General features: G+C 37.9%; 1 protein-coding gene across 6 annotated transcripts in view; it reads left to right on the top strand.

The window, feature by feature from the left end:
- ASAP1 (ArfGAP with SH3 domain, ankyrin repeat and PH domain 1) overlaps positions 1 to 24301 on the top strand; it is a 177659-nt gene that overhangs the window by 61213 nt on the left and 92145 nt on the right. The window lies entirely within an intron of this gene.

Here is a 24301-nt window from a genome sequence, read left to right as displayed (position 1 = left end):
CAAAATAATGCAGCAGAAGAGATTATACAGTCTCAGCACTTCAACCTTGAAGCCTCAGTGCTGGGGTTTTTTCATGCTTGTTATGAGCATCCTTTAAATGTTCACCCTGCTCTGCTGTCAAGAAACAGGACCGTGAAAATGGGTAAACTTCCAGAGCTGGATTCCAAGGAATATCAGTCCACTGCTTCCTATTTGAGATTTCAGAGTGGTTTCCTATGGACTAGGTCAGTGGTTATGAGGAAATGTCTTCCAAATGACTAAGGGCAGTGTGTAGCTCTTCTCTTGCCCTGTGCTTGCTTGAAGGTACAAGCATAATGACGCTGAAAGAAGATAGATTTTTGCTATTGTTGCATAGGTTGCAGTTAGTTGTTGTTTTGGATTATACACTTAGTTCATTAAGTGTTTGTCGATTCTTCAGGAGCCAGTGCGTTTCTAGGAGATGGATTTAAGTCTTTTAGTTCTGCTGAATGTGTTGGCATGAGCAAAACATTTGGTATGCAAGGAAAGAGTTTTAATTATTTAATTATGGTGTTTGCCTGATAGTCTTGGGTATGGAAGTATAATTCCACAGGACTCAGAACAGCTAAAGTTTTAATAGAAGAACTGTTCAAAATTGTAACAGTGCTATTGACTAGAGTGATTGTAAGTTCACATTTAAAATTATGTATTTTATTTTTATTATGTAACCTAGATTAACATCTGTAACTTTTCCATAACTGCAATTGGTCTGGATTTTCTTTTCCCTTGTAAGTTAGCCATGGCCACTGGTAGATTTGTCAAAAATCAACCTGTTATGTTAGTGTTTGACAGAATTGCTGCCCCCTGGTCTTAACTGTGTGGAATAGGTGCAACCATTGATATGCTTATGGGTACAGCTGACAGCATACATAGGGTTAAGTAAAAATACATATTTTGTCATCACTGGTGACTTAATTCTAGGCTAAGAATACAGTGTAATGCTTTCATGGTTTGGGAGATACATCAGTGCAGGTTGAATGTGATAATGCCCGTCCAAAGAGAAACAAAATACAGAAGATAAATACACAGTGTTCTGAACTATTTGTGTAGTATTTTAGAAGTTTTTATGTCAGATTTGTCAGCAATAAATCAGAGGAATAAAGAATGGTGGGTTCTGTTGCTCTTATTTGAATTTCTTTTGTTTGTATAACTGTTATATATGCCCTATTTAAACTGATTGCAGTTTAAACTGGACTTGTTTTGCATATTTTTTTCACTATCTGTAAATACAAAAAAAGCTTTATTTGGTGGGAAACAAGATTTAAACACGCTCTACTGTTACATGTGCAAAAAATCTTCAACTCTCCAATTTATAGTTATTAATTTGCATGGGGAAATGCAGACAGTCAGGATGTGGCTAGCAAAAGGCTCCTTTGGAGTCTTTGTGTATGCAAGCTGCAATTACGGTGAAGACAGAGTTTTGCTGCTGCTGTTTTCAAGCTGGGTTGGTTTCTGTACACCTACTTACCTAAAGCAGTGAGTTCTGTGAAACACGGGGTTGAAAGTGAATGGTTGGGGTGGGTGTTCTGGAGCTTCTGCTGCTGTTGTTGATGTGTGGTGGATGACCTAAGAACTCCTCAAGCAGCTCCTGAACTTCAGTGTTGAGCCTGCTGTGTTAAGGCAAAGGGGGTCATTCCATCCTTGCAGCTGTTTGGTTTTTTAGCTGAATGTTGCATCTGGGTTGGAGCTCTCTGAGCCTTTGCAGGCAGTGTCAGGCTCCGTGCTGTTATGGCGCTGCTGCCTGAAGTATCTTGGGTCGTTATTTTACAGCTAATTTAGTTCAGCACAATCTGAACCTACTTCAGTGACTACAAGCTAGTTTGTGGATTAACTGATAATTTTCTTTGTTCTAAGTACAGTTGCAAACTGGAATTTATTTTCTGAACTGAAGTGGAAGGGAAATTAAACAGATTTTAATGAAAGTTAGCTCTGTGCCCCAGCTCCTCTGTAGCTCAGATCAGTGGCTAGATCAGAAACACGCTTTCATAAAGAATGTGATGAAAAAGAAATGGTTTTGTGTGGGTGCCTTTACCTAGTTCCCTGAAGTTATTAAAAAATTGCGAACTTACTGTTCCTGCATCACAACTAACAAGTTTTCTGAAATAACAAGAGGTGATGAGCTCATTTGCTGATTTTCTCACTTGCTTGTCCATCAGTGGAAGGACAGGCTGTTCAGCTGGGTTATTGCTACATATTGTCTCCTACTTATGACTCTTTTCCTATTATAATGAAAGTCATTTTCAGAGGAGATTCTGGATCCAGTTAGAGGTAATTTTGGAACAAGTTTCAACTGAAAAATCAGAGCAGACGTTTTTACTGACTCTGATAGTTTGCATTCAGTAGGTTTTTAGTGGAAGGCCCAACAAAACACAAAGGCCAACCTCACAAAATAAGAACCATGAAAGTGCTTCTCCAAAAGACTTCTCTAGTCTCAACTTTTTAAAAAAAGAAAAGACAAAACAAAAAAGCATCCTCCATCCAAACTTTATTTGAATCTGTGGTAATTTTAGCAAAGACAGTAGTAAGAGCATACTACTCTATGGCATTTTATTGATGGGAAAATTTCATGCTACATTGTTTGAAATTGCTGAAACTTAGGAAGATTTGCAAGGGTTTTTTCATTTTACGACACCAAGTTTAGATTTTTGTCATCCAGTCACACCACATTTAAAAAAAACAGGCCCTGCCATGTTCCTAGCTAGGCTTAGGCATCTTTAACAGTAATTACCAAAAACTGCAAGGTTGTTTTATTATATTTTTTAGAGCATGAGTTTTATGTAATTGCATCAAGTAAACACACACTTTAAAAGTTCATGGTATTGCTAAAATAATAGGGCTTTCTCTCAAACTCCTAGAGGGAGAAACAGCCATTATACTGTACTGTAGGTCAAGTTTCAGAGAATTTACAGTCTCTACTCCTCTCTGTTGATTTCTTCAACATAATCTTACATTCATGCAAAAAAAAGATATTTTTAACATTTTTCTGCCTGCAGATGGGAGATGTCTTTTATAATGCAACACCTTTAGTCTTTAGAAAGGCTGAGAGGGTTGGAGTTCTTCAGCTTGTGGAAGAGAAGACTCTGGGGAAACGTTAGAGCAGCCTGCCAGGGCCTAAAGGTGGTTGCAAGAGATTTGGAGAGGGATGTTTCACATGGAGTGTCAGGACAAGGGGGAATGGCTTTAAACTGAATTAGATATAGAAAAGAAATTCTTTACTGTGAGAGTGGTGAGACACTGGAACAGGCTGTCCAGAGAAGCTGTGGGTGCCCCATCCCTGGAAGTGTTGAAGGCCAGTGTGGATGGGACCTTGAGCGGTGTGGTCTGGTGGAAGGTGTGCCATGGCAGGGGGTGGAACTAGATGCTCTTCAGAGCCTCTTCTGATCCAAACCATTATAGGAATCTATAATGAACATGTGAAGAGGGAATTATTGCATATGTAAATGAGTGGTTAATTACTTTTTTAAAAGAAAAAAACCTAAATGGTAAATATAGACAGATTACTGATACAGTCTCTTAAAACACAGCCACTGCTTTGTTCTGACTAGACATGCTTTCATATCCACAGAAGCTCCCTGATTTGTATTACTCAAATAGATTTTGAAAAGTTGATTTTAATCATTGAGTTAGTATTACTTTGTGAGCTATTTGGAATTTTTAGAGAATGATGACATCTGTTCTGAGAATAAGTAGTGCACATGTGGGATCACCACAAGACTGTCTTGATTATCATTCTGCTGTGTCGCAGCTCCAGCTGAAAGAACATCTTTGCACTCAAGGGATAGCTCAGTTATCATGACCAGGCAGTTCTGAGTCTTTCTCCTGAAGTAGCAGATGTTATACAGGACTGTCTGGAGACAGAGGTTAAGCTTAAATATTTAAATTCTGTGTTGCCAGGCTGGTAGATACGAAGCGACAGCTAGAAGCTGGTGATAAAATAAAGAATAGCTTCAGTTGTGTCTGATGCTTATTTTGCAGTTTAATGCCTGTTTTACTGTTGTACTTCTCTAATACTTGAACATCTTTAATGATTGTTATTTCTTTCTTTTGCACTTGAGTCAGAAGCTGAAAACTCAAAATGTACTTTCTGACAACTAGATTGGCTGCAGATATGTTTACGTTTTGCTTTCAGATTTTTTTTTTAATTTTTATGTTTTGGTTTTTAATTAAAAAAAAAATCCACAACACTATTCCTGCAATGGTTATTGGTCATTTTGTTTCTCACTGTGCTGATCTGCCTGAGCGCAGCTGTCTGTCAGTCTAAGCTGGTCCTGTAACAGATGTATCATATATATCAGTAAAGGATGACTGTCTGGCTTGCACTCAGCCTCATATACATTTTGTTGTTCTCAGTGCAAGTCTGATATAATCTAACATAGCTTGAAAGGAGAAGATTTCTCATGTTCTTCTTCATGTCATGGATACATCTCTAAGATTAGAGATGGGAAAAGGGGAAGTATGGAGCTGTTACTTTTTTTATTTTGCCTTTTAAAATTTTTCTTTCAGAATATGGTGTGTGTGAGTCATTTTCACAGTTTCCCATATGCAGCTTTCCCTTTGGGCCTCAGTTTATGCATATATTTCTTATTCTGCTGTGAGGAAGGACTTTTGGCATGAGGGTGAAGGGACAGCATTTTTCCTCTTTGTAATTTTGTTGAAACTTGTATAGCACTGGAACTGCTATAACATCAGATCTTCTGTGGTGATTCCATACATTTTTCCACCACAAGGTCCTTTTCTACCCCAACATCCTTTTCCAGTGACAAAGTATCCTATCAAAGGAGGCAGGTGGAACCTTGGATGAGAACAGGAGCCTTTCCATTCTGAACCAACTTTTATTGGCATTATGCAGAGACTTTGTTCATTAGCCTGGACTCTGATAATGGGTAGGATCTATTTTATATGTCTGTCAAGAGAAAGAAATAATAGAAAAATTTCTATCACTTAATTTATTTTGAAGCATCACTTCTCTATAATTGCAATAAACAAATTGTAACATCATGTTCTTTGTCTTTCTTCATTTTTAAATTAAAATATATTTTTATTTTTAGAAGGTGAATCCAGGCAACATCAGCAGCACTAAAACCCAGACTTAAACCCAGCTTTTCCTAACTTTGTAAACTATTACTTATGGCAGTTAGAAGCAGTGTTGCATCATAGAGAGCTTTGTACTTCAGAGCTGTTTTTTAATGCAACAGACCATGAGCAATCTTCAGTTTTTGAAGAAATGTTCTTTTGATAGTAAACTGTCCTAAAAATAACAGATGAGGAAAGTTTATTTGTGTAGTTAATAAAACTCAGGATAATTGTTGCTACTTTTTGCATTGAATGACAAAATGCAACAGAGATGTAAAGATGAGTATGTGAGAATTCCGAAATACAGAAGCCACAGTGGGAGCACATGGGTGACTCCCAATCACAATAATGAAAAAGTGATGCAGTTGGAGTTGACAGCAGTGTCTTGTATTTAAAATGCAGCTGAGGATGCTTTTATATTTGCATGCTACAGTATGTATTCATTTAGTGTGTAATCAGTTTTACCCTTCATTTGACAGTAGTCAAAGCATTTGGCTGTAATAAGCAGGCAATCTCCTTTTACTTAAATGTGACTGATGTGAGGAAAAATAAGAAACACTCACTGATAGCTGAAAGTTTCAGTCACGGCAGATGAATTAGCTCTGCCTTTTGAGAATTTGTATTCATTTTGGGCATATTTTTGAAAGTATTTTCTGCATTTGGTAGCTCCTATGTTTTTTTGAGAAGTACTGCTTCTTGTTTTGAACTCCCAACAGGCTTCTTTGTGTTTATTCCTCAGTTAGGAAGCTGTGAAAGTGCTCTTTGGTGCACTCTGTTCAGTATGCTGTGCAGATAAACCCTGACAGAGTGTGTACCATGTAGTCATGGGAACTTGGCCCCGGTGGAGGGGAGACACTTAAAGTGACATGACTTAAAGTTGAGTTTAATGGTTAAATTTGAGTCCTGTGGAGACACCTTCCGTAGTTAAAAAGCAGTAAAAAAGTACTTTGAAGAAAACAGAGAGGGGGAAACAACCTACAAAGCCATGTTTGTATTTCAGCAGGGTGTCGCTGAAGGACTGCACGTGAACGATTCAGAGCAGAATGAAACTGGTTGATTAAATTTCCAGTATTTTTCTTACTACAAAGATTAAAACTCAATTTTCATAACTGTCTTTGTGAGTTGTAACAAGACAAATGAAGATGGTTGTTAATAATTTTTAACAGCAGATGCGAAGCAAATTTACAGAGGATAATTGTTAGAAAGATCATAACATCTCTTTTTGAATGGAATAGTGCCTTGCAATAAACCCATTAGACAAAATCAAGCCTAGAATGCTAATTATCACTATTGTTTCAAGTGCAAAAGTAGGCAATATAAGCATGTTTCTAAAAAGGGCTCTCAACTAATAGTGTTTTTATATCTCATGAGAAACTTTTCAGAGTCCAGTTAGTAGCATATTTTGGTACTTCTCTTAGAGAATGTTCAGCCAGGTTTGTTTGATACTGGCCAAAAGGTCTAAAGTTTATTGGTGAGTACAAAGGAAAACCCTTGAGATAATAGCATGAGTTTCCTTTCCTGAGGGAGTGCAGCTGGAAGTCTACTCCCTGCTGAGAAGTGCAACAAACAGTTATTTTATATTTCTAAAGAGAGAATGTTGATGTAGGTTATTTATCTATATCTATATATAATGGGTTGTAAATATTGCTGTCAGTGGGCTAATGCTGAGGTTTTGTATAAACATTGTGACAAGTAGCATTTTGGAGTACAGGGGGCTTGAGTGTGGTGTTTATGGAAAATCTTTCCTTTAATGCTCCTGTGAAAAAGCAACAAAATGCTGTAAGGATCTCATTTCCCCCTTTGCACACATAGATGTGTATGTGGGTGCACATGCTCTTCTTGTCTCTTTTAGTCAGTACTGAAAGGAGAGGCCTGAAGTTGTGCTATGGTCAAGCTGGAAAATGTATGCTTCTTTTAAATGGCCACCTCTATCTTGATCTTTCTTATTTTATCTTTCTTGTTATGTTTCTATTTCTGATGCAGAAATAGAAACTATGCCAGTAGAGTCTTTTAATTTCTTGGTTTTCTCTTGATTAAGAGGTAGAAATCAGTATGGTGCTGGAGTTAACTTCCTGCTAAGCAGCAGTCTCTAGGACTGTCAGACCTTAGACATGATGTGCTCTGGGAGCCTTCTGTGCAAACTGGTGAGAGGTGGACCAGGTGAAGGATCTGCAGAGTGGGGGGGACATGGACTGGGTTGCCAAACCCAGAGGGTGGGGATCAATGAAGCAAAGTCCAGCTGGCAGCAGGTTGCCTTCCAGGACCAGTTTTGGGATTAGAACTATTTTAATTGTGTGGATGGTGGGTTTGAGTGTGATCTCATCAAGTTTATTTGGGCAATACCAAGTTGTTCAATGTGCTGGCAGCTGTCACCCTTCAGTGGGACCTGGAGAAGTGGCCTGATACAGGAGGAGCCTTGTGTGACTCTTTGAAGAGAAATGTGAAATCCTGCCCCAGGAATGGATGGAGTTGCCATGTGCAGCAGTACAGGCTGGCCAGAAGACATTTTTCTAGGGAAGAACCTTGGACTCAGGTGGATGAGTTGTTGAGTGTGGGTTCACAGTGACAAAGGCCAGCCATGTGCTGGGCTGTGTTAGTAAAAGTGCAGCCAGCACTCAGAAAATTGTGGTTCTTCCCCAGAAAATAGTGGGTCTTCTGTGAGACCACATCCTAAGTACTATGTTTGGGGTCCACCAATACATGGAAGAAATTATAGACTGCCACAAGTCCAGGTGAGAATCCCCAAAATGATTAAGGGCCTAGAGCACATCACTTAATGAGAGAAAACTAAAACTAGACTTCTTCAACCTTAGACAAGAGACTAAGGAAAAGTCATATTGATTTCTCCAAATATGTAGTATATATGAAGGGAGGAAACTGATAAAGCAGAAATTCTGATTAGTTTTGAGAAGGTCTGTTTGTGGTTATTATTATTGTTTTGGGGGCTTGTTTGTTTTGAACCATGAGTCTGGTGAAGAAGTGTTGAGAGAGAATGTGAAGCCTCTTATCCTCAGAGACATTCAAAACTCCACTTGACTGTAGAAGTAGACTTCTTAAAATTGTTTGGACTGCCTGATTTAATCTTTTAGGACTTAAGGAGGCAGAGTAAAGTGGTTGTTTAGTTTTATGAATGTGTTTTTGTGTTTTCAGGTAGAAGTTTACAGAGAGCTTATTCTTGGAAAAACAGCACATTTAAACTTAATAAAAGCAGTGTAAGCAAAATTGATATTTTTTTTCCTTCAGTGAAAAACTTTAATAGAGGAAATGGAATACTACTCACACTTCTGCAAAAGTGTAGTTGAAATAGGTTATCAAAACTGGGGCTTTGTATGATTTTTAGGAATAGTTTGAATAGTTATTGAATGTTGGAAAATTATATAATTATTTTAAAATTATCAATATGCACTTCTAAAAAGTCACATAATTTATTCTGTAAAATTACAGCTATATTACAGCTTAACTATGTCTCTGCTGGATTAATTTTTATTATTAACTTTCTTAGTAGGAAGGTGATTTGAATTTTGAATTCTACAGCTCCCACCTTGAATTTATTACCCTAATTTCCTTTCTTCTTGGAATATATTTCACTTTGCAAGTAAATTATCTTTTGATTTTTTTGATTCTCAAAGCAAGAATTTTGGACTGAAGAGAGAAATACAACTGAAGAAGTGTTCTTAATTAAAAACTTAATCTTTTTTGTTGCACTTCAGAAAAGCTTACTAGGGATGGGAGAGGCAGGAAAGAATAAAATACAGCAGGTTTTGTTTGTTGGGAGAGTTGTGTCTTATTATGAGACCAAACTAGGATTTAGATATCTTATTTTGGTTAGGATTTTAAAACATAATTTTCTAAGTTCACAGAATATGGGGTTGTTTTTTCCTTACGGCTAATCTAAACTTACTATATTTCAGTTTGAAGCCATTCCCCCTTGTCTTATCACTACATGCTCCTGTTAGAAGTCTCTTTCCAGCTCTGTTGTATCCTCCTTTAGGTATTGGAAGGTGCTGTAAAGTTTCCCTTTCTCTTTTCCAGACTTAGCCACCCCAGTGCCCTCAGTTTGCGTTCACAGGAGAGGTGCTCCAGCCCTCTGATCACATCTGTGACCCTCCTCTGGACTCATTCCAGCAGGTCCATGCCCCTCTTATTTTGGGAACCCCAGGGCTGGACACAGCACTCCAGGCAGAGTAGAGGGGGAGAATCACCTTGAACCTGTTGGACACACTTTTCTTTGTGCAGCCAGGGATAAACTGGCAACTGCACATTCCTGGCTCATGTCTGATTTCTTTTTTTTAAATTTTTGACCACCAGAATCTTCAAGGTCTTCTCCCCACTGCTTCTCTCAATCATCCCCCAGCCTTCTGATATAGGGAATTGCCTGGACCCAGGTGCAGGAAGCTGAGCCATTGATTCAAGCTCTTTGGATGTGGTCATTGGGCCAATTCCTTGTCCATCAAATAGTTCATCCATCAAACCTGTGTCTCTCCAATGAGTGACAAGGATGTTGTATGTCCTAGGCCTTGCAGAAGTCAAGGCTGGTGACATAAAAAATGTGACAATTGAAGTACACGAATGTGATCATCATGCAAAACAAACAAAACCATTTTAATAAATACTTCTACTTGTCAGTGTCACAATCTTGGAAGTACCACACAGTGAAAGTTGAGCTGTTCTGTGCAGTGTGCACCAAGAAAATGAAGACAGCTGTTAGAAAAATGTAATGATGATGTTAAAACAAACTTAGGATGTTTTTGTTCAGTGATGACAGAGTGCCTATTTACAACCCTCAAAAACTGTTTGCTGTCAGTTTATGAAACTGTTGAATTTTAATAAATTTGAACGATGCCAGGATGAGTATAACAGAGTGTGCAAATAGTGCCAGGCTGTGCTGTGTTGTAAGCAGGCATGACCATGATTGTCCATCCCTGTGTTTTTAATAATGCAGCATACAATGGTGATGGTGTTTTGGAAATCAGCAGGAATGTATGACTTTTAACTGAGAATTTTTAAGGAGGTGGCTTAAATCTAACATACACGGATGTTGTTGGTTGTGTTTTGGCTTTGTATTTTCCTTTCCTTACTAAGTGTCAAAATTATGGAGAAAATTGTTAAATGGAGAGTGATGATCCTATAACAATGCAAATGGGATATCCTGACTATGTCTGTTGTCCAATCCAATATCTCTTCTTAGAAAAGATTTTTTTATATTTTTTATATTTATATTTTTTTACATTTATATTATCTGTATTAGTCATTAAGTTGAAACGTATTAAAACAATGAGTTTATAGCAGACAATAAGTTATAACTAATTTGAAAGAGAAAGTTGAATGAAGTTGCCTTAAACGTTTTGACAGAGCTGTTTATTTTTACAAAACTGGTCTTACACACTATATTTTCCAAACCTTATAAGTGATGCTTTGATTTACTTTGCAAATTGCTCTGCATATGAGACTTTGCCATAATTAAGCTGTTAGGATTTGATTTGGGAAAAACTACTTGGGCAAAACAAAAAAATTTTGATTCTTTTGCAAGGCAGATGGATATATATATATATATATTAGTTTTCTAGTATATTGTCATGGCTGCAGCATTTAAAATGGTATCATTTTTAGGGGATGTTTTGTAGTGGGTTTTTTTTTTTTGTTGCCCATTTGGTTGGCTGTGGTTTTTCTTCCCCTACCTTTAGCCTCTTTCAGGGAGGGATGAAAGAAGCCTGAAGAGACTCTTTGATGTAAAGACTTAAAGTATTTTTCTCTGTTATGACACCAGAACTGTCTGCTCGCAGATTTGGAGAAAATGGTGCTGTTCCTTAGGTGATGTGATTCAAGCATACAGAGAAGTAAAATTTTTTGGGTTGGGGTCACCTGCAAAAGCCCAAGTGCCCAAATATTGTCTGCTTGCTAGTACAGTTATAAAGAAAGAGATGCTAGTTCTCTCTAAACCCTCCTTTTCAAAAATGTTTATAATCCTCTGGTGGCAGTTTTGTTGCCAAGCTTTCACAGGAAGTGCTTGGAAGGAGACCTTGTTTAAACTGGCAGAGAAAACATGAGAAGAAATACCATTTTTTCTTTGCTGACACTTTGCAGGTTTAATGAAGCTCTTTGCTGCTGACTTAAACCCTCAGATTCACTTCCTGCCCTTCCCTGTCTCCCCATTTCATTTGAAGTGCTCCATATGCTTCCTTGCTTGCTTTTTTTCCACCATGTCTCAGGCAGGGTTTTCAAAAGTGTTTTTTTCTGTGGCTAAAACGGCTGTAATGGTGTTGCTTTACTTCAGCAAAGCCTGTTCTATTTGCTGAACTCATGTGTAGTTTAGTACAGCTTCCTGTTTTTCTCATCCTATTTAATTAGGCAACAAGTTGCAGCAAAGCAGCTTCCTTTAAAATGAATCAGTGAATATTGTGCATATTGTAAATATGAAAGCAGTTCATGTCTCTGAATCTGACAAAATCGTGGGTACTTTTCCATAGCTTTAATGCTTGTGTGGAAGGCCAAACTTGCTTGCATACAAAGCAGTTTTCTCCCTTTTTGTGTATTCCATTTCAATTTGATTTACTTTTTGTTCTCTATTGCTGCCTTTTGATGGTAACAATAAAGAGCTCTCCTGCCTTATTTTTTTCTGTCAGAATCTCTATTGCTTCATGACATATAACTTGTTCCTACATGTAATGGTGCTACTTCATTGGGTCCAGATGAGTGTATGCCATTAGGTAACTCATCAATAAAATTGACAAGTACTTATTAAAGCTGTCTCATTTGTCTTGCAGTAAGCATGGTATAGTGTGATTGTTCTTATAGCAATACAGCTGTTTCTTGGAAGCAATCCATGTGTGTTCACTGTGAGAAAAGCAAAGGGAAATGAGGAGTTAATACAATGTAGCTGGTGCACAGTTCATATTATAAACCTGGGAAACAATTACAGACTGGGCATTAGAACAAAATCATTGATTGGTTCATTACTCAAACTGGGAAGCTCCTGGTGGAGTGATGACATTTTGCTTATAGCTGAAGTATGCTGAAAGCACGTGTACAGTGTGTACAAAGATAGTTGGATGGATGCCTCTTCTGTGATAGAGTGGTTTTGCCTGTTGTAAACGTGCACCTGGGCCTTTGTCCGTGTGCCAAAAGTTAAACCAGAAGGCTGTGATTGGGACTTACTCAACAGGACATTTTGGAGTATCATTCTCTCATCAAGTTACTTTTTGACTCTCTAATTTGAAACGAACCTATAATCTTGTGGTACAGGAAGAAAACCTGAACTTTGTTCATCATAAAGCAGCATTAAGTAGAGCTGGAGCTTGGCCTGAGGCTTTAAAAGTAGATGCACCTGTAGTGAATGTTACTAGGTGCAAGGAACACCCTCGGTGTTAGTGATTCCTGTGTGTCAGGGAGTGAAGTGCAGTGCTTGAAGGACTTCCCAGTCATTGTGGACTGGACTACCAACCTGCTGAATAATTCCACCATTTGGGGAGTTTGTGGTGCTTCTGCTGGAAGAATTTGCAAATGAAGTTAAAGCTTGACCACAACTGAGAGTTTTCTAATCAAGTTTAGATCACTCTCAAAGCAGCTGCAGATGAGTTAAATAAAATACTAGGGTTTGATAGTGTGAATTTTTAACTATTGCTTATACATGCTGGAAGTCTTTTTACTGTTGTTTTCTTTCTGTGAAAAGCAATTGTAGGAAAAATAAATTTATGTATCTTGGTCACCTGAATGCTAGAGTAGTGGTTTTGTCTGTGTCCAGTTAATGGATTTTTCTGGAGTAATCAAAAAAATCACATAGCATGTTTTCCACAGACCAGTAATTGCAATTTCTTAATGTCTGAGAACTTGCCTTGAAGTTGAGTTGCCTAGCTGAATGAAGAGGATACTGAGGTCTCCATGTAAAGGCAATTGAATATATTAATTGGCCAAAGAAAACTTTACAGAATGCTAGGTACTGGACACCTGATGAAAGATCTTAACTCTGATAGGTTATCGTATTGTTTTTGACTGGGCCTCAGGTAAGTTAATTCATGTTGCAAAATTCTGAGTTGTGGTAGAGTCTCTTAAAATGGCAAAAGAAAATTTCATATTTCTGTTTTCAATGCAGGATTTGAGTAGCATGTAGCTTTAACAGGAAGGAAAAATATTCAAACTAGAAGTTTATAATGAAAGTAGACTGAAAAATGTTTTAAAAAGCAGTTCATTGAGCACCACTCAGCCTTTTAGGAAGATGGGCTGGGATAAATTAAAATGAAAGTCTGTAGAGACAGATGGTCATTTAGGGATGTGTCTTACATGTGGTAACAATTAAGATGTGAATGGAGGCTGCAACTGGGCTTCTGTGTTTTGTACTAATTTTTCTTTTTATCTTCTGTGTCAGGGTATGTTCACACACATCAACACGAAAAATGTACACACACCTTGGTGTAAAACTGAATGGAGCTGCTGCTTTTGTGTCTGTGCTCTGGGTTTTGTTCCACTAAGCAATGCACATGCAGTACATAGACAACCAGTGCTCTTTCTTCAGTAACATGGGCATTTAATTTGAGTCAAGCTGAGGCATAGAGAGTTGACATAGGCATGTCACTTTTCTCCTGAAACTTAATGACAGTTGGTAGGTTTAGGGTGGCATAGAATTACAGAGTGATTTGAGTTGGAAGGGACTTTCAAAGGCGTCTGTTTCCAATGTCTCACTAGTGAGAAGGAAGATCTTCAACTGGTTCATGAGCTTTGGTTTGACTGTAGTGTGTTGTCAAACAGGCTTCCTGTAATCAATGGCTTTGTTTGTATTGGGCTTTGATTTTGTGGATTAATCTTTAGAACAATTTTGACCATTCTTAGGAAGCTCTTAGCTGAGTTTGAAGAAGCCCTACTTCATACTTTGTGTGCAGTTTTTGAAGCATTTTTTATTTCTTTTTATTAATAATGGAATTAACAAATTGGAATAGAACAATATGTTGGTTGAAAATGTAGTTTGTGTAGAAAAATGAAATTGTATACAGCAGAATAATTGATGTGCTCCTCAAGTGTATTTAATACATGGATGTAATGTGTTGTGCTGTCTTGGATGTTGCTTTATGAAAAATTGTGTGTGCTGCATGATAAAGTATAAAGCCAAAGGTAGATAGTGAAAGTTTATGATCTGGGATCTGCTAGGGACCAGGTATAGTTTAGTTCTTAATGAGTTGAAGCATGTTATTGCTCCAGAATGTGAGTCAGAAAACTTCCATTTCAGCTGAGGAAAGGGAAAGTGATGTTTAAAAACTTCAGCAGCATTAAAATTGAATTGAGCAGTATTTTATAAAGAAGTTTTATGAATTTCTGCTCAGACTTTGAGTAGAACATTTGGATGGTACTTTCCACCCAACTTTCCATCCTTCTGTTTTACCTTATGTATCTTATCCCTTCTTGAAAGGCCTAGAGTTGACTGATACCAAATCTCTGTGGATGACTCTTAAATGCTTCAGTGCTTGCAGCAAGACCTCCAGAAGACTTAGATAAGAACCTTTTCTATAAAAGCTGCTTTTATTTTTCAGAAATAAGTTTGTTATTCTCAACTTGGTTTTGGTTTTGTGGTTAGTTTGTTATGAAATACAGAGTATGCCCCTCTAAATCGTACTGGTTCCATCCTAGTTATCCTGGTATTAATTCTATCCTGTTACCCAATTTTGTAACAGCATTAATTTAGAGCTTCTGAGACTCCCTGAATTATGTGAACATGATAATGAGAAAAGTGAATGGTTAGGAATTGAAACACATTGTGGGTTGAGAAGTGCTGTTGAATTGTGTGCTATGGTTGAAACAGTAAAAAGTTTACTTGCTCAAGATATTCTCAAAAATTGTCTAGGTTGTCAAATTTTTCACCAGAAACTACCACATTTGACTCAAAACCACAAGCTCCCCTGAGCCTGTATCCTGCTCTTTAACAATCACTGATTAGTAGCATAATGGGGAGAACATTAACAGGAAAACTTAACCATGATACTATTTCAAAAATCTGCTGCTCAGAAATTTTCCAAGTTGAAGATGATAAACTATTAAACACACAGATGTCTTGGGTATCCTTTTCATTAATTAGAGTATGTTAGCATCTCTGAAAAGATAAATTTCACATCTCACCTATATGGTGCTGAAGATAAAAAGCAGAGTTTAATTGAACTTGCATCCTTATGATTTAATTTGGCATTTTAATAGTATAAGAAAATAATTAATCATCCTGTGTTTATTCCTCTGCTCCTTACAGACTGTAGACACCTCTCGCTTTACATCAGTCACTTCTTTTTGAGGTTGCAGAACATCAGCATCCACATATTTAATCCCACCCCCTTATGAAGTGTTTCTGTAGTTGAGGTCAACCTAGTTGCCTTCTTATATCTCTCTTTTGACTTTTTGAGATATAAAGAACAAAATGCAGATGTACTATGAACTTCCATCTTGGTATAATGATGCCTTTTGTGCTGCTTTTACTCTGTCCTCAGTGGTTTGATATCCTGATAGCTCCTGAATATTCAAGGATTGTTCAAGAAAACTCTTAAAACTGCAGCATGTATTTTGTCTGTCATGGTTACTTCAGAGACTCACATTGTATATGCAAATTTACAAAAATGGGTTTTTATGTGCGTTGCTTTATAGCTTTAAATAGATATTTTCATCTACTCTCTCAATGGGCCGTTAGAATTTGTGAAGTTATGTGACTACTCCACATCTAGTTTTCATTTTTCTTTCTTGAACATGTTATATCATCAGGCAACTTACCACTTTACCAACCACATCCTTTCATGACAGTGTAGGATGACACCTTCTGCCATCTGTAGATGGCAGAACTGATTCCTGATGGCATTTCTTCAATGGCAATAGGGACATTTTGGAGTTTATTCCTATTTCCTTTAATTCTAAACAGTTGCCGCTCTGGAAGAATGGATTCTCCTCATCTCATGTCAGTTGTTTTTTTATCAAGCACCTTTGATGTTGAACATTGGTAGATCTTTTTGAAAATTCAGGTAGACTATATCAAATAGGTTTCTAAGAAACCTATTTGTCTGCCATAAAGTGGATGTAGTATATTAAATGACTCAGATCAAAGTTGTGTGTTGGAGAATGGGAGAAGATCCCCAACATACCTTGTTGAAAACCATAATACTGAGAATTATATGTGAGTACTAATTTAATACAAGTAAGTATTAATACTATTTCACCAGGAAACCATCTTGCATTAAGTAGAATTTTAATCTTAATGTACTTTCAAAAAGTTTTGGTGTTTTCAAGTAAGCTTAGGGTAATAATGCAAACGTTTGTACATTTTCAGGAAAAAAGACCTTTTAGCCAGCTGACCTTTGCTAAAAACATGGGCAAGACTGGGATGCTTGTGGAAGAATTTTACCTTAGAAGTACACTGAATACATCAGCATCTAAATTCAAGTGGGGTTGGTGAACATATTTTCCATGCATTGTCCTTGTCCACCTTGAGGTGATGTTCAAAATGTCAGGAGACTTCCTTCTTTCCATGTGGAAAGTGAGACAGCACTTCCATGTGTCAGCAAATATTAGAATATCCTGGTTTGAAGTTGTCATCTGAGAATTGATGCTTACTTCAAGAACATGAACGAATGCTCAAAACTGGGCTAATTAATTTAGTAGAATCAGGGGTAAGGTTCACAGTGTTACAGTTTTTTCTCTTGCTTAGTATAATGAGTTAAATTAAAAATGTTTACACTAGAATGTTACCCATGTTTTTACAGAGATTTTGTCCCCTTTTTCTGCTGTCCTGAGTGCATTGCTGTGTCAGTTCATTGCTGTGGGGCAGAGCTGTGCTCAGCGCTGCTGGAGCTGCATTAACCACACCAGTGCCTGCGCAGGAAATGGAAACTTTCTTGCATGTGCTGCAAGAGAAGTTGTGACATGTGGCACTGTTTTGTGCAGGTGGCACTGCTGGTGGGAAGTTCTGCCTCTCTGCAGGAAGAATGTCCCTTCTCTGCTCTGCTCCTGAATAGGGTTGATCAGGGAGACAGGTGGGATTACCAGTCTTCAGGTGTACGTGATCAATTTGGGATTTAAAGATGTGTAACCACTCTTAGTTGCACTGCTGGCCAGAGCAAAGGATAACTTTGTTTTTTCCATGTTGCCTTTTGCCTTGGTTTTGTCATGGCTTTCTTTTGACCCCCTGTGCAGCATGGCAGCAGCAAAGGGTGTCAGTGCTCCGGGTTTAACTTGTTAACCAAGCAGTTTCTTTGTTTCCATACACGTCCTTACATCATAGGGCAGGTGAGCCCCTGGTGTTAGAGCAGTCCCCTTTAACCGGGGGTGGTTCCATGGGCAGCAGGAGAGGTGTTTGCTACCAGCCTTCCTCCCAGGCTGCTTTTCTCAGCAGGTTTGTGTGCCTGAGCAGGGAGCAGCACTGGACTGGGCCATAGCAATGGCTGCTGCTTGGCTCCTGCTGCTGCAGAGTTAATTCCCTGCCTCTCCTTGCTTTTGATCTTGTTGATTGGCCATTTGTGGTTCCTTTCTAGGAGAATACTTGTTTACTGAGCTGGATGTTTTGGCTGACAATTTTTAAATGTGAAAAAAATAGCAACAAAGCATCTGCCTCACAACTGGGATTGCACTGGGAAGGCAAAATGAAAAAGTTCTGTGGAAAGAAAAAGGATGAAAAGGGAGATGAGGTTCTTCAGGCAGGATGTAGGAATAGTCTTTCATATTATCTTCAGCATGTGGCTCTCCTCCTCTAGTTTCTTTTTCTTTTTTCTTTACAAGATGGCAAAATGTATCATGAGAATTAGCTAGGAATTTGTTTGAGGCCTGAAGGTATTCAGAGCCTGGGGTGTTTTGGGATCTTTGATGTTCATTAGGGAGTAGTTCTGTGCCAGGTAATGTTTACTTTGCCTTTAGTTTCCTTTGCAAACTGCAGTCGTACTGTTTCATACTTCCTCCTGTTAATGTTTCTTATTTAGCTTTTCTTTCCCAGACAACCTCTTAGACTTTAGAAAATTTGATTATCTGGCTTCTGTGGGATTAAATTTAACACAGGAGAAAATGGAGATGATTTGGTTTCAGGTTTTTTCCTTTGTATTAGTTTTTTGGTTGGTTGGTTGGTTGGTTTTTTGTTGTTTTTTTTTTTTTTTAAACAAAGGACTGTAACATTTTTTTTGCAGCATGTTAATACTACAGTGACATATGAGTGGATAGGCTATCCCCGTGTGGTCATTAAAGTCAGTACTTAAAATATTACAGTCTTGATGTCATGCTCTATACTTGCTTTTTATGTTTTTATGATAGACAGTAAATTGTACATTAATTTTATTTTCTGTTTATGTTCTGAGTATTTTAGTGTTTGTTTTTCAAATAATTTTAAATAAATGTGTTTTAAGTCTAATGGAAACACTTCACAGTCTTAAGAGATGACTTCATAAAATTAGCAGAACTTTACATTTGGTGTCATATTTAAATTAAAATACTGTTTATAAGAAGGAGGAGGAGTTATGCCCTGCAGCTCATTACTTACAGCAAATGGAAACTGGTTTTGTTTTGTTTCCTCAGTCTCGATACATTTAGCTGTCTCCACTCTTCACATTGTAAACTTGTGTCAGAAATCATGTGGGTGAGCTGGTAGTACAGCCAGTTGTCACGGGTGTTTACTAATCAGATTAAGAGAAACTGAAATAGAGACAGGAACTTGCACGGAAGGTCAGAGTGTTGTGACAGCAGTAATGAAACGTGTGCGTGGGTTGTGTAGGAAGCTACCAGGTTTCAGCTTCAGGCCAGGAGCTGAGTAGATGCCTGTACCACGGTTACTCTGCATGATTGATAGGAGGATTGCTCTTTGAGAGCTGATGAATAAGCTGGGTTCCTATCTCAGTAATCACCTTATGACCCAGGCTGGCCTGAGCAGGTCACAGGGCGCCGCTGCAGCAGCTGAGCTCTGCTGTTGCTTTCAGCCAAGGATACCACTGGGATGTTGCAGGTTGCCTAAGAGAAGTCTGAGGAGACAGCCTGCAGCCTTCTGGGTATTCTCACTGGCCTTTCAGATGTGTACTTCTTCTGTTTGGTAGTGAATAGCATTTACTGATTGTTATGCTGTTTCACTAAAAGAAACTTACCTGGAAACCTTTAGCTAATTCATGAAAGTTACAGCTTTTACAGTTAGATGAATTAAATGATAAATGGAATTGTCAATTCATTTAGAAACTTACTCCCAAGATCAAAAGCAAATTCCAGCCACTGAAAGTAAAAAACAAAGTTACCAAAATATATTGGGTCCTTTGTGGAATAAGAGCTGGCTCTCTCCAACATTAAGGCAATTACTAGTGTATTCTCACAGGAGCCACCTTGCAACTCCTCTTTATTGCCCTGCCCACAGCTACCCAAACCTTGCCACATAAACTAAATGCACTAAATAGCACATCCACCTAACAGAGAAGTTATTTTAGTGTTGAATTTGAGAATGTCCTTATCCAAGTTATGGTAACAGCAGCTGTCAAGTATGGTTATGGATTAGAGAATAGAATGGTGAAAGTTTGATCAAAATATGCCTGATGTCAGCACACAGTGCTGATAGTGCAATGCTTTGCATAAGATTCTCTAATGTGAAATTGCCTGAAAGTATTTGCCAGGATCTATTTTGACTGTTAAGTGTATTTTAAGGACATTTAAGTCAGTTTTGCAGAGTAATAGCATGTGTAGCAAGTTTGAGAATTTTGGGGGGACCAGACTTTCAGTAGAGTTGGTCTGGAAGTGTATGCAGTACTTTTCTTCCTGTGCATCCCTTGTAGATTTTGCAGAATGGATATAATGAGTGGGTGCTGATGTCCAGATTGCTGAGCATGTACTGATGCAGATGATGTGAGCAGGTACTTAGATTGGGTGAAAAAACCTTCTGGGAATTCAGACAGTTGCAGAAAATCCTCAGTTTGTGTGGGCACAATTTCAGAGTTTCTTAACCTGTCATACCACTTCACTGCTTGGATCATGCAGCTGAAGTGGGAACTTGTGATTCTGATAACCCCTCGAATAATCAAAAGGATGTAATAGGCCACTGGGTGTTTGGTAGCACACCTGTCTTGGTAACTTGCTACATGTTGGAATTAAAAATTCAGTACTATTTTGTTACCTTAAAAATCACAAACAACTCCAACCATGGTAAAATAGAGTGCAAATTTAAAATTTTCATTCATCCTGACTTTGTGAATTCCAACATACAGTGCAAATGTTTCTGAATGAAGTAGGAAAAAAATGGGAGAATGATATTTAATCAAGTAGCAACTGACTTCACTTAGAGCTTTTCTCCCCCCACTCTCTCTCAGTGAGTCAGCTGGAGAACTGCCTGTCCTGGATTCTTTCTTTCATCGTACCTCCTGCTGCACCTGGTAGAAAGCACAACCAGCCTTGATGCAGTGTTTGTGTGTATGACTAATCTTATCCTTGAAGCCATGGGTGGAAAAGAGGGAGAGGTCTAGACATAGTTTTCTTCAACTTTTTCTTTCTTTCTTGCAGCTGCAAATATGGGACAAGGTGTCTTGCAGACTAGCATGCTGTATTTGACAGGATGTGTTTGCCTGAGAGTGTGGTAAAATTTTCTGTCCCTTTTTTGTGACTTACTAAGTATATTATGCTGCAGAGTGTATCTGAGTTACCTTTTTTTTTGATGGCACAGACTGTGATTTTATGCACCAGCAATCATATTTTATACAGTATACTGACTGAGATAAGTATGTGTCATTACAGGCACTGAATTGTGTGTAGCCACAACCAGGTCTGCAGTCTTTGTGGTAACTGACCTCTAACTTTTTTCCTTATAATAGCGGCAGACAGTAACCCATACCTGCTTATCAAGTGTAAACAGGCGTGGAATGAATATTTGAGAAAAACAAACTGAAAACCCCATTACTTTTATGTGTAATTGTTTTTCTTCCGTCAGAATAAGGTGTAACACAAGTGTAATAAAATCATCATCTTTGAAAACAATAGCTCATTCGAGACTACTAAAGGTATTGTTAATGTATAATAAGTTATACAATTCAGTAGAAATAGCTAAGTTGTATATTCATAAACATTTTATTGCAAATGTTCCCTATTTGCTGTGATTTGTGATGAATGAGTTGTAGCAAGACCTGTTAAAAATTACTCCCTTAGGTTTACTGATGCCAGTGTTAAATGAAAAATTCCTGTTCTTAGTTCAGTAGTGCAGTAACTGCACCAGTCATGACTTAGCTGGTGTTAAGACCACACAGATGTGTTATTCTTCTTGGGAGAGCTTAAGATGGCTCAGAGGATACTATTTAGAGGCAAAGCAAAATCTTGGACAGCTTGTTTCTCATTTCTTTCCATCGGCAGTTTAGATTGATTGTGCTGTAACCTGGCAATTATGTTTCATCTCTGGAGGCCCTAAAAGATACCTTTAAGGTACATATATGTTTTAGTGTCTCTCTTGGTACTTTTTTGAAAATAATGCTTCTCCTGACAAGTGAGTTGCTTGGAAACTGCTGGATGATTTGGAAAGGGTATTTTCTGGTCATAATACTCCTTGGTAATATATGGTGCAGATGCAGTAAAGGCCTGTAAAATAGGTAACTGCAACAATTGCACAGTGCTGGTAATGGAAATTTGTAAAAACATGGTCTAAGCTACTGTGGGTTTGTTCTAGGCTGGGAGCATACACAGGGCTATCTATTAATGGTTCAGTTTCATTTTATTTGTTAAGATGCTGTATATTGGTTATATACTTCAAGATTGGAAAACAAAGTAACCCAACTTATGCTGTATGCTCTATAGACATTTGTACATTGGTAATAACTTACTGGTTTTTCAAGACTTGGTTTTTATTTTTGTTAATATAGGTGAGTCATTTCTGCAGAGGTTATTTTATTTCCTTGTATCACAAGAAATAATTTCAAAACTGCTGCTTCTGCTAATAAAGAGCAAAAAGCTTTATACTGACTTAAGGCATAAACAGAATAGAGGTCTCTAGTGAACATGTGACTGTTCAGGCATAACAAAATCAAAGCAGCTGGTTGAATAGCTTGGAGGTTTTTGTTTGTGCCAACCTTGCCAAGACATCTGTGTTCTATAAGACATTAAGGGGAGAAGTTGATTTCAAATAGTTGTATGTTTTTGACAGCCTGGCATTTGAATAAAGGGTTTGTGTAAGTTTCCTTGGTCAAAAATGCAGCATGCCATGTACTGTTCTTCCACTGCAATCCTTCTGAAATTCAAAGTGTTTTAGTAAGAGTCTGTTTTAATTTGAAGCGTCAATTTTATATCAGCTGTTCTCTTACCAAGCAGAGAACTGTTTGGATTCATTGCAACAGTTAAAACAGCCCTGGGTTTTGCCTTGTGAAAACTAGGGGGAGAATCTGTGCTTTTGAGGCTTTATATTAGCTGGTATATCACTCAGTTGTGAAATGATGAGGTGCACAAGTTATTTGGCTTTTAGCTATGAATTTCAGAAATGAATACCAGAAGAGTATCCTATGGTAGCTGTGAGTGAATCCTTTTTAATGTAGACAATTACGTCAAGCTAATTGGTTTATAATGCTTTTTCTTTCAGTTTCACAAAGCTTAGAATATAACAGATTTTATTTTCCCCCAAGATTCTCAAGATAGCCAATATACACATTGGAATCTAGGACTCAACCTAACTCCAGGAGTCTGTGATACCACACTTCATTTCAAATTACACTTGTAGGATTTAGAAGATACTGCTGTATCATGGAAAATGCTTGCTTTCTTAGAACACTGAGGATTCTCAGAATTAGTGAGCTCAGGTGAAGTCATTGACACTTTGTTATAGGAATAGTACTTTATTTTGCCGTTTTTATAACGTTACATGCTGCTACAAATGATGCAAATGGTTTAGTTCTTAAACTCGGCAAACAATTGAAAAGAAGAGCTAAGATGCTACTGATTGCTGTGGAGTAGTGATGTTTGTTTGTTTGTTTTAATTTTCAAGTTCCCATTTGTAGGAGCATGCATACATTTGTTGCATCAGGTAAACGTGTTATTACCCAACTGACCATGTAGTTTTACCTTGTTGAGTGAAGGAACCTCGAGGTAGTAGCAAACATTACTCAATGTAACAAACAATCTGAAAAAATCTTTGGAATTTAAATGTCTTACTTATTAAAATAATTCTTACTTAATTATTAGCAGTATGAAACATTTAAGTGTGAACTATTTGTTTGTGGAGCTCATAATTACAGGGCAAAACTGAAGTAATCATTTTTCAGAGTTTCCCAGACCAAGTTTCTGTAGCATCTGTTGCTGAAGGTGCTGTCTCTGCACCAGAGGATCCAGCAGTCCTGCCTCTCTTCAGCCCTGGGCTGCACATTCTGCTGTACCACACACAGGAGTGCAAGTGGAAGGCTCAGCAGCAGAGTGGGTTTGGCTTGTCCACTGGGAAACCATTTCTGGAATAAAACTTTACAAATCAAGCAAGTTCTGCATTTTTTTTTCCTTCCATTCAATTAGTAGTGCCTATAATGGGACCTTGGGAACAATTCTTTTTATGTTTTTTAATGGCATGGTTTTTAGATTTGTATTTTATCTTATTAATTAGTGGTCAGTTAATCTATGAATTCACTCAGTTGTTTCTTTAGACTGTGATGTGTTCTTTGGTTGTTTTGCAGTTATCTGCTGTAAAAAGCATGTTAAAATGTGTCACTTGTCTGTTAGTTTTTGGGTAGGTAGTGGAATTCATGGGGTTTTTTGGAAGGATGTGAACTTTTCTTGAGCTCTCAGCCAGAAAGGCTGCTGATAAATGTGTTTTGCAAGCTGTTTGCAAGCACTGATCGACTGACAGGCAGAAAGAGACAATGGGAATAATGGAGGATTGAGGGGAAAAAAACCCACGAAATTCTCCAAGTGAAAGTGGGAGGAGGAAGAGACTAGCTGAAGAAAGACTGGGATTGGGGTGGGTGAGCTTAGACAAACACCTTAAGGATTCAGGGAAAAAAGAGGAGCCCAGAGAACTTTAACAGCAGGCAGAGAAAAGGACACAGTGTTATGTGAGTTGGCTGTAGATTTTTCAAGTCAGTAAGTTAAAATAAATGTAATCAAAAGGGAGTTTATTTTTAACAGCACACAGCAAGGCCTTTGGGAAACCAGAGTACTTTCAGAGGTGCATGTAATGCAGCTTCTTTGAGCTTGTTGATCTTGCCAAGGCCTGAACTTGGTGAGGGTGAAATTTTTGGGTTTTGCAGTGGGTTTTATGTAGTTTGGGGGGTTTTTTGTAAGTTTG

Source organism: Catharus ustulatus, chromosome 1 (genome assembly GCF_009819885.2).
Source record: "Catharus ustulatus isolate bCatUst1 chromosome 1, bCatUst1.pri.v2, whole genome shotgun sequence".
NCBI lineage: Eukaryota > Metazoa > Chordata > Aves > Passeriformes > Turdidae > Catharus > Catharus ustulatus.
This window is presented reverse-complemented; position numbering and strand designations above follow the sequence as displayed.